An 11,915-nucleotide genomic window follows, 5' to 3' on the forward strand; every position below is an offset into this window, starting at 1 on the left:
AGAATGAATTTCTTAACCTTGATCCTTCTTCCTACCAGAAACAACTGCCCTACTAACAGATATTAAAAGTGCTACCCTTTATTGAAAAAAAAAATGTTTCTTAAGAACATTGTTTAGTACTACATTTTAAAATTACATTAATAAAGATACAATCAAACCTCATTTACAGTCTTAGTGAAAGTCTTCTATATAACTGCATTACCTTTATGCTTATTTTCTATTATAAGCCTCTCATTGTCTAAGCACACAAGTTTTTGTTTTTTTAAGACAGTATTATAAATATTCGAGTAACAATAGTATCATCTAAGTGTTAAATTTGTAGATGTATAATGATATAAGAGAGTGTTGTAGATTATTTTAACGTTAACATTTTAGGTTATTTCCTTTTTAAGTATCAGATATCACATTCATTAGAGTATTTTCTCATAGTTGAAAAAGAGAGAGAAAAAAAACCTAAAAAATGGCTGATGCGACAGCGCCTGCCACGGCTCCTTCACCTAAGAAGGTGGGCAAGCAAAAACTTTGAATTTCGCTCAAAGCTACACGAGGGCTATCTGCGCTAGCCGTCCCTAATTTAGTAGTGTAAGACTAGAAGGAAGGCAGCTAGTCATTACCACCCACCGCCAACTCTTGGGCTACTCTTTTACCAACGAATAGTGGGATTGGCCGTCACATTAAAACGCCCCCACGGCTGAAAGGGCGAGCATGTTTGGTGTGACGGGGATCCGAGCCCGCGACCCTCAGATTGCGAGTCAAGCGCCCTAACCACCTGGCCGTGCCTGGCCAAATATTTTGATACTCAAAATAATACAAAAATACGTAAAGACTACTTGAGCTAGTTATCTCTAATTTTGAACTGATAAACTCAAGTTAGGGTAGCTTGTTAACACCATTCACCGTCAGTTCTTCACCTGCTCTTGTCTCAACGAATAATGGGATTATACGTTACTTTTATAACACAACAAAGGCCCTAAATTGTTTATTTCACGGAACGTAAATGATGAACCCGCAGATCCATAGTACGGCACGGTAAACCTGCAGATCCATAGTACGGCACGATAAACCCGCAGATCCATAGTACGGCACGATAAACCCGCAAATCCATAGTACGGCACGATAAATCCGCAGATCCATAGTACGGCACGATAAATCCGCGGATTCATAGTACGGCACGATAAACCCGCGGATTCATAGTACGGCACGATAAACCCGCGGATTCATAGTACCGCACGCTAACCACGGGGCCACGATCGGTCATTTTGATAGCTGATTAGGAGATTAAACTTAAAAGAAAAACTTCTCAACTTATTCCTTTACATTATGACGCCCTCTATATTCGTAATAAGCACACAACATACCGTGGTAATTAAAAACTACTGAACTGTGTATGCTATTCTTCAGCGGGTATATGATCCAATTTTCCTTTTTCTTACCAGCTGGCTGGCAGGACAAAGCAGGTACAGGGTAATAAAATTTATTCGTTAACAAAAGTAGTCCATACATGCATGAATTTAACTCTTTTTTTTTTTAACTTTCTCTTTCTGTCTCTCTGTTTCTTTTCATTTTGGTAATTTCAGCTTCGCCTTATTGTTGCGACGTGTTAACGTGTTAACGTTAACCTCAGAATGAAATTGATTCCACCTACTAAATGTTATCTGATCGTGAGCTTATTTCAAATAAAGACACTCTAAAAAGCAGTCCCACTGCTATTTAACCGCAAGAATAGCACTAATGATTTATACCTCATGATATCCGTGTGCAGTACCTTACATGTTCAACAATCTCGTTGTTATTGTTAACCTACTTTCCTTCAGAGGGCGTGTGTGACTTTTTTTTTATTTTGTCTATGCTATATAAGCTACGTGCTTGAGCTCGAGTTTCTTAATCGACACACTTCCGCATCTGACGATTCGGAAAGTATTTTTTGACCTTAAGAAATCATGTTAAACGGAAGTATTCAGTAAAATAATGTTTCAAATTTAATAAAACGAAATAATACTTTCTTAGAAGATCATACTTTCACATATATATATATATATATTGATTGTTTTATTTCGAATATTAAATAAAGCCACGTGTGAAATTTACAGTTTCCTTTTAACCTTTGACCTTGCTTATTTTGTCACCTTTAACCTTATACCCCGTATTCGAATAGAGTGAAAGCATATTGCTTCGTTTTCTAAAAAAAAAAAAACTCCCCTAATTGTAATGCAAGTTGATCGTGACACTTTTTAAATAGCACGTGTTCTCGAGATGCCACATGGGAAAAACAGATTACGACTTCGCCGTTGTGGTTTTAGAGGAGCTGCCATAATATGTTTTTTTAAAACTGTGATTAAGAGCAAAAATAAGATTTCCATGAATCGTATTGTTTCCGTGTTGGCTTCTTCAGCGTCTATATTTCCTGCTCTCGCCCCCCCCCCCACGTGGCACAGCGGTATGTCTGCGGACTTACAACGCTAGAAACCGGGTTTCTATACCCGTGATGCTCTATTTTGTTTCGTCTAACTTAAAATAAAAATACTTTAAGTAATATATGATTACTTATTTGTTTGTTGTTAAGCCCAACCTTCGCAAAGAGCTATCTGTGCTCTGCACACTGAAGGTATCGAAACCTCAGTTTTATAATTATAAGCCCTCAGAATTAGATCCGATCCGCTAGAGGGATGTATGATTAGTATCTTTAATATCTCCATTTTTACATAAATCTTCAGTATCACGCATTTTCTGAACCATCTGATATTATATTCAGCTTAATAAAAAGTTACATATATTCACTGCTGGTTGTTCCCGGAAGAACAGAATTTAGCCACAAGCGACTTACTGTAGTTGGTAATTCGCACATATAATAAACAAGGTTTTTCTGAAAGCTACATTGTTCATAATTAATAATTTTCATGTTGCTTCTTATATAAAGAAAAAATAATTTTAAGTGGCTTGCTTGCTTGCCGATTTTTTGTTTTATATAAATAATACTTTATAGTGTTTTGTAAACATACATCATAGCTTTATCTGTGTATAAACATATAATGAACGAACAAAATGTTCAACTTGACACACAGGTTATGTATCTCTATATAAACGGTTATCTTAAACATTATGTTGAAAAATCTATGGTAATATTTAAAATTAACGCATATTTTAAATGTATATTATTTTGTTTGTTTGCTGTCAAACACAAACCTTCACAATGGGCTATCTGTGCAACGCCGTAACCCTAAAGCAGCAATTGTGCTCACTTTTGTGTTAAAATACACACTGAAGAAATTTCCCTGTAAATAAAAGTTTACAATAGTTTATAAGTTTATAATATTCTTCAAAATTGCCTGGACTATCCTTCAGTTTGGAAGGTCCCCGATTTACAGCGTTCAAATCAGCGGTTCGATTCCCTCGGCGGATAACACGATGTGGCTTTGCTATAAGAAAACACACAATCTGGAATGATCAATTTAATAATTGTGCAAAAACTTGTTTGTTTTTGTAGACGCTAGAAGTACTTCTTCAAAGTAATTAATTTGTTTGTTTGTCTGTTTTACTCAGCTATTATATCTTTGTTTAAAACCACAATCCTTTTACACCCTGCGAAGTCAAGATGGCAAACATTGGCTCAAATAAAATGTTACTTTATCTCGAGCAACAAGCGTTTTGTTTACTTCTTATACGATGTATGATCACAAAACTCGTCTGTTCTTTGTTCATATTGTATTTTCAACATAGTTTTAAAGAGTTTACGTTATATATGTATATATATATATATATAAAACGTTATACTAAACATTAGGCGAATATAACCAAGTATTATGCTATTATGATGTTGTATTAAGTTTTCATTCTTAAAGAGTTTTTACATTTTTGAGTCTGAATGTTTTCTATTATAAAGGTGTTATACATCGGTTACAACATGTAACTCACCGATTTGAATAGTTATTTTTTATAACTAAAAACTAATCAGTAATTGTACAGTACAGGTGGCTTATAAAATGCGTTATTCCCATGAGATTATAAACTAAAAAAGTTGAAAAACAAACAGGTAGTTTGTAGGAAATGTCAATACTTTGAAAGAAAGAAAAATACTTCGTTTCAGCAAGTAAAACTAATAAGGTGTAATCGGACAACAAATAAAAAGTAATGATTAAAAATAATGTGTTTAATGTGCAAATTATTATTCCATTCCTGGTTCTTGTGATAGTCTGATATTAATAATATAATGCAAAAGGAAGTTCTATATGTTATATGATTACAAATTACGTGTTTCAGACCTTAACTACAAGGGTGTTGAACCTGGTTTGGTATGATATACCCAATGATGATTCAGCGAAGTCTAATAATGATCATACGTATTTCAGAACTTAACTACAAGGGTGTTGAACCTGGTTTGGTGTAGGATACCCAATGATGATTCAGCGCAGAATACTCATAATTACATGTGTTTCAGACCGTAAATATAAGGGTATTGAGCCTGGTTTGGTGTAGGATACCCAATGATGATTCAGCGTAGTCTAATAATAATTATACGTATTTCAGAACTTAACTACAAGGGTGTTGAACCTGGTTTGGTGTAGGATACCAATGATGATTCAGCGTAGTCTAATAATAATTATACGTATTTCAGAACTTAACTACAAGGGTGTTGAACCTGGTTTGGTATAATATATCCAATGATGATTCAGCGCAGAATAGTCATAATTACATGTGTTTCAGACTGTAAATACAAGAGTATTGAGCCTGGTTTGGTATAGCATACCCAATGATGATTCAGCGTAGTCTAATCAGTCTTATCACTACAGGATTTAAATTTATGAAGCATTGATATGTTACGTTCATTATTTATAGTCAATTTTTATAATGGTTTTCTTCATCAACGTATTATTCTAAGATTATTTGAGTTGTGAATGATATAGTTAGTTTACTTTTAGTTCTCGTCTAGGTTTAAATCTCAAACTTTCAAATATACAGAATTGAAATACAAACAAAAAAGTAGGGTGTGCTCTACATGATATTTAGGATAACTAGTTTGGTATATTCTCGAATTTATGAAGAAATATAAATTACCTTTTTAAAGATATATAGAACAATATGATAGGTTTTAGCTACCACGATGTGCTAGAAACAGTCTTCAAAAAGAAAGCTTTTGTTTATACATATAAAGCACAAAATCTGTGTGTATGTTTGTCTGTTTGTTATCTAACTACTCCTACGTCGCTGGGCCAATCTCAAAGAAACTTTGTGGGATGATAGTTTGGAACAAGGAGCATGTTAATGGGTGTTCACAATCCCCTCCACCTCCATTATTACTGTTATTGAGCGTTTATTATTTTTGACGTAAGTTAACGTTAACTACATTCATGCATTGCGCCACGTCCTTATATAAACAATTATTAAATGTTCTATAACGTACACATTGTGTGTGTGTAGGGGGAGGGCACATAAACGTCTTATACATCTCAGAGAGTGCGCTAGCAGTCTCTGTGGAGAAATGCAGTGAAAGATTGGCCGCCACTATTGCAATAATACATAAACTCAGCTGAAGTTTCTACTCCAACGGCCATCATAAGGCTGATATGAAGAGCCGTTTCTTGAGTTATACCCTCTTCCTACTTTGATCCGTGACGTCTCAACTTCGTCCCGTAAGACATTTCTGCGGCCAAAGACCGTCAATTAATTAATCGCGTGAAACACTGTGGAAGAACATTAAGAGCGATGTTAAAAGCGGATGACAGAAAGCACCCCTACAGTGACGTTACCAGTGAAAGTGGGTTTTCTCGGGGCATTCCCGTTTCCCCCACATTAAATTCTCGGCATAGGATTTCTAAATCCTCGCCGCCCTGAAGGACCATCTGTCCGATATCGGCCGTTTTGTGTTTTGTCTAGCCTTAAGGTACTCTGCTTCACTTTTTTAAATTTTTAAATTTTTTAAATTTTAAATTTTATTATATTTTTTAATTCTCTTCTTTTGTTTAGTTAATTACCCTTAGCCCATTCGGCTCAGTACTCCGCTGACCTCTAAATGACATGTAACCTTTTACCACGAGCGGGGTGAAGGAGGATTGCTTAATCTTCGAGCACCCTAGATTAATAATTATTTCCTTCGGAAATAATTATTTTTAAATCTAAAAAACTGCCAGTTCTTCTTCTTCTTCACCCCTACAGTCACCTTTTTTGGACGCTACCTCTTCCTACATCGCACAGTGTATACCATGTTTTAAGTATATACATAGTGAGTTCTCAAAGCTTATACAGGTAACAATGAACACTGTAATAATATGTCATGTTATAAATAAATTGTCAGGATTTTTATGTTTTTTTATCATAGCATCCACCCTCACACTTTCTTAAGTTCATAACCTGGACGAAGGACGGGTACCTCTGTTTGTTAGATAATAAATCTGTCTCTAAAGACGAAGCTATTTTCAACACTTGAATCACGGAAAATTGAAGAATTTCAACTTTTCTACTTGACGTTACTCACTTCAGCCATCAGTAAACAAATTTATAGAAATATATTTTATCAGTAGGCAAGGTGACCCGGGATGGTCGTGATAGATAAATGTTTATTAACAAGTTAAAGACTACGACATTATGGATTTGCTTTAAACACAGAAACTCTCAATGTTTCACAGGAAGCATCACTTTTTTATGTCAAAGCACATCGACTGTGTATAAAGCAATATTATGTTTTAAGTTTCAAAATCGTGTACTTGTTCTAAAAGTCCTTTAACTTAATAAAAGGAGAAATAAAACAATGAAACAGCGTGTACCTGAACCTTTGAGCTTACTTTGCTAATCAACAGCTACGACATACTTCAGATAGGTAAATAAGTTAGCTTATACGTCTAAATTAAAACTTTATTTCTGGAGGGCATCGTTTCGGGCAGACAGACAGACAGGGATTTCCGGCTTTATTAATTTCTTTCCCCGCCTTGTGGGGAAACATTGACTCGAGCTACAACACAAAATCAAAATCCAGTATTCAAAACTCAAGAATATTGTGTGTTTCTTTATTAATTAGTTAAATAAATAAAAGTACCATTAAGATTGTGTTTACAGATGTATGTTCCGTATCTTGCTTGTACATCTATATGTAATCACTATTGAAGTATGTATTTTTACTTAACTTTTCTGTGTACATATATATGATAAGACTCACCATGGTAATATCTAAGCCCACGTACAGCAAAAGTTTATTCAAAACGACAAGAATGTGGAGTACTCCTTTGCTCTAGGAGAATTTTTTGAATAATTAGGATTATTTCATAGGGACAGTAACGAAACCAAAACCAAGCCACCCTTTTATTACCATTGATATTATCCCGACAACTTCTACTAAAAACCTAACTAACGAAAGTTATAAAAACGTGTCATAATATATAGATATCTTACCAAATTAATTTATAATTTAAAAAAATAGATAATAACTGCATTAGAAAATCACCTTTTAACCATAAGTTTCCATTATTTTTAGTATATGTGTTTTTTTCGGAATTTATAACTTGTTCGGTTTCAATTAACCTCTTGGGCTTGGTGATTACCATGTAAAGCATCAAATATATAAATTTTTCCTTTCAGAGTGAATATTGTCCTCCTTTTAGTTTATCAGTAAAGGAATGATTTAGGTAAAAAATCTTTCAGATAGATATAGCCCATTGTGTATAGAAAATCTTTGTCAATTGGAGGATAAATAGGCACAGCGCCAAAACGAGTATTAGCAGCAGTATCAAGAGAATCATTTTTAAATAGGGCTGGCAAAGATGCTGTGAGTGGGCCAACAGATGGCGGTGCTGGTAAGGTGGTCTGATCACTTACAGGTGCTCCAGAAACAAATGCTTCAGGGTGTTGAGTGTTGTTTAAAGCTGATCCTCCATTTTGAAAATATGTAATCCCACGGTGGGTGTCAGTGTGAATGGAATAAGCATAGTTTCCTTTACTCTGAAACAAGATGAACATTCATGATGTGTTAAAAAATTATTAGTAGTAAAAAACGTTTTAGACGTAGTTACGAATCAGCATTAAATATATTTATCTATCTAGGGATGGAATTACAAGTCATGCGGTATTGATATACATATACTAAATCACGTGTTCTACCATATGTAAATATAGAACAATGGATCCCAGACATACTTGAGCCATTATTACTTACCAGCGTCATCTTTTTTGTTTCATTCTTTATCGCTTTTGCATAACTTTAACAAACGTTTGTGAACATATATATATATACATATACCTACAATTATAATCTGTAGAATATATAAAGATACCTTCAAGTATAGTTATAAATTATATAATCATCACTCGCATAATGTCAAGGCAACCAACTGTTACTGTCGCGCCATCTAGTGTACACTTTAGCAATGTTCCACGTGTTCAACAAATTTATAATCACAAATTAACTCATTGAAAGCAGTCATTTATCGTTGAAAATTATTTAACAAAAGTAATAAATTCAGCAGTTTATTATGATTATTAAAGGACAATAGTTATATGTAAATTCTACCACTCAAATTAAACAAAACCATCACTTATATATATATGTCAACGAAAATCGTCCTTCATTTACAATTGAACAATAAAAAAATCCTATTTTCAGTCCTCTATTATATTGTCTACACTAAATCCAAAATGCAATGTTTTTATGGAATGTTTCATTTACAAATTTCTTCACAAATGTAATATCAAGGAATGTCGAGGAACAAGAATTGCAAAGACACTGTCTTAAGCTATACAAGCCTTTCAATTAGTTTTTAAAGAAATCTTAAAACTAAAGTAAACTCTCACTATTGAATAAAGCCAAAGGCAAATATACAAAATATTACCAGATATTAGAGAATATCAAAAGTATTATAAGGATTCACCTTCTCAAGGGGTAGTTCAAAAATTAAAATACAGATTTATTTAAGTTGTTTGTTTATTGTTAAGCACAAAATTTCACAATGGGCTGGCTATCTGTGTTCTGCTTATCGCGGGTAAACAAAACCCGATTTTAGGGTTATAAGACCTCAGATTTACAGCTGTGCCACAGGGAGAAAGGGCAAGTTGAAGAGTCATGTTCAAAAAAATTTATTTATTAATAAGACCTACATTGTAACTACAAAAATATCTTAGATTACAATATATTACTAATTAAGGATTGGTTTGATGTAATGAGAATAGACAGAACTTATATTCTGCACATACAAATTTAGGTTTTAAAATCAAAGAAACTTCCAACATGTACTTTTTTAGAAACAAGTGATTAGTGTTTGTTTCCAAATTATAAAATAGTTTAATTGGGGCAAACTTTTAAATTTACACTGAAAAGCCTGAAGGTTGCCGTAATTGTTACTAAAAACTTGCGAGCCTGACAACAATTTGTACAGGTTAGGTACAAAATTGGTCTGAAAACATGTTTCTTAAAGTAACATATATATTCAACAAATTTACAAATTTCTCTCTGTGACTCATTTTCTTCTACTGTTTACTTTAGCAGGTTTGAAAAATATATAAAGTATTTTTAAAGTTTTCTTTCCAAGCCAAACCTTTTCATTTCCGGTAAGCCTCAGATGCTAGTACATTATGTAGGAAAGAAACATAACTATATCATTGTAAAAAGTATATACATGCAAATTTCATGAACATTTTTTGCTTTAGTTTTCATTGATATTTTTCCAAAATAATTATCCTGATTTCGAAATATCCTGGACGCATAACAGTATTGAATCTAGGTTATTTCCGACACGTAATACCACTATTGTGCATGTCGAAGTGTGATTTATTTAGTTCCTGTACTTTCATGTCGGCAACACGTGGTCCCAAAAGTTGCTTTGATTATTTGTTTGTTTTAGGATTCCGTACAAAGCCACTCTAGAGCTACCCAGGCTTTTAGTCTCTAATTTTGAAGTGATAGAATAAACAAAGGGAAACCAGCTAGTCCACACCACCCACCACCAATTCGCGAGGTACTTTTTACTCGCGAGGTACTCTTTAATGGGATTAACCGTAACATTATGACGCTCTCACGACTGAAATGGAGAGCATATTCGGTGACGAGATTCGAAAGGTAATGTTGCTGTGTTCTAGTTACTTCGCTCTTTGTTTTCTTTAGTAGGTGAGGAATCCTTTGACCATAAGGATATTTCAGTATGTGATAAAGCATCCAAGAACTGAAATATCTCTCTGTGGCTGATTTATGACTTTGACTAAAAGCGACAGTTGATCAATGCTATCAAGGAACAAAGGTAATGAGATGACGCCGTCCATTGAATAAATAAAGTGGGTTAACTTTCTGTTATCTATTAGTCATACTAAACAAAGGACCTGCTTTCTATTTCCATGGAAAGAATGGCTTTCTAAGAGCACAAAATTACTCTTGGGTAAGAGAGAGTCTGTTTGTGGATAGGGACATTTGAGTGGGAGAAGTATTGAGTGTAGCGGAAGTCCGCTTCTGGACATAGGACGTTTACCAATGCTGCAAAGATCAATGATATCAGTCAGCCTGCAACTGCTGTCTCACAGAGATCTACCCATATCTGGTGCACCCACACTATGTGAGAAGGTAGTGCCCCTGAGGGTTGATCTCAACAATAGACAAATGTGGACGACTGAGGTCTGCTGAGATTTCTGGTTAGTTCCAGACCACATAGGATATTTCTTTCAACTTTCTAGTCCATTGCGAATCAGAGCACAGCAGTCATGGGTCTGGTCAAAACCACCAATGATAAGTAGAAAGAGGCTGGATGTACCATTGGTAGAATAATTCCACCATTTTGAGTGGTCTTTCTGGCAGGAGCAGGACTGAGGCACCGAAGTAATGGAGAAGTTCTATGTCACTTCAACAGCTGCTCTCTACAACTGTGGTTGTGCAGAGTTGTGTGACAAGTACACAAAAGCAGTTCATCATCTTGTTTCTATGGACCAGAAATCAATCACTTGTTGGGGCAATGTAATGACAGTAAGTAGTCTCCAACTGGAGCCAAGAATATTGGTAATGTCTACCCCTGCAACTCATTAGGATCAGTACGAGAGAGAAAGGTTTTGGCCTAACACACAGAGTCTGGTAAATGAAGTCAAACAAATTAAAACCCCTGACAATGATAGGGACAATGAAAGAAGATTTAGCTTGGTTCCTTATATTTTTTGGCAGGTTACTGGATGCAATGGATGTACTCTGAAGCAGGCTGTCCAATGCCTGGTCCTGAGCTTAGATGGTCCAGCTCTTGTTGCTGTCAATCACTTGGACAAAGGGCAGCTAAACAACTGAGAAACTATCGTGTATGAGCTGCACTGTTGATCCAATCCAGTAGAAAATAGGGTGATCTATGGGGCCAAGTTTAAGACCAGAAAGAGTGATGCCACTGAAAGATTGGCCATTTACGCAAACAACCAACGCCGATTGAATACAAAAACATACCTTACATCATCAGGAGAAATGGAGTCTCGATGGACCTCACTAATATAATCATGGTGAGGGACTGGCTCTGACCTCCTACTTCAGAACTATACATGATCAACTAAACCATAAAACCTTAATGGCTGACTTCGACGTAGTCTTCCTCTTCATTGAAGTTCAAGCTTCCGAAGTCTGCAACATAACTTTAAAACTTTTCATCAAAGAACTTCAACCCACTGATACACACCTCTGGCATCCAACTAGCATCTCTTTCAAAAGTTACTACCTCAAAAACTAATTTTGTATTCAACAACAAAACCTACATATATATAAATGGTTTAAGTATAGGCAATTCGGTATCACCAATCCTAGCTAACATTTTTATAGCACAGATTGAATCGAAACTTATCAGTTCAGCTTTACACCTATCATTATACTGATACAAATATGTAAACTTAGCTTTTTCAACCACATTAACCTCATATACGCCAATATCAAATTTATCAGCGAATACGGAAAAGATAAACATCTAACATTTTTGAACTTCAAT

Source organism: Limulus polyphemus, unplaced genomic scaffold (genome assembly GCF_000517525.1).
Source record: "Limulus polyphemus unplaced genomic scaffold, Limulus_polyphemus-2.1.2 Scaffold828, whole genome shotgun sequence".
Classification (NCBI taxonomy): Eukaryota; Metazoa; Arthropoda; class Merostomata; order Xiphosura; family Limulidae; genus Limulus; species Limulus polyphemus.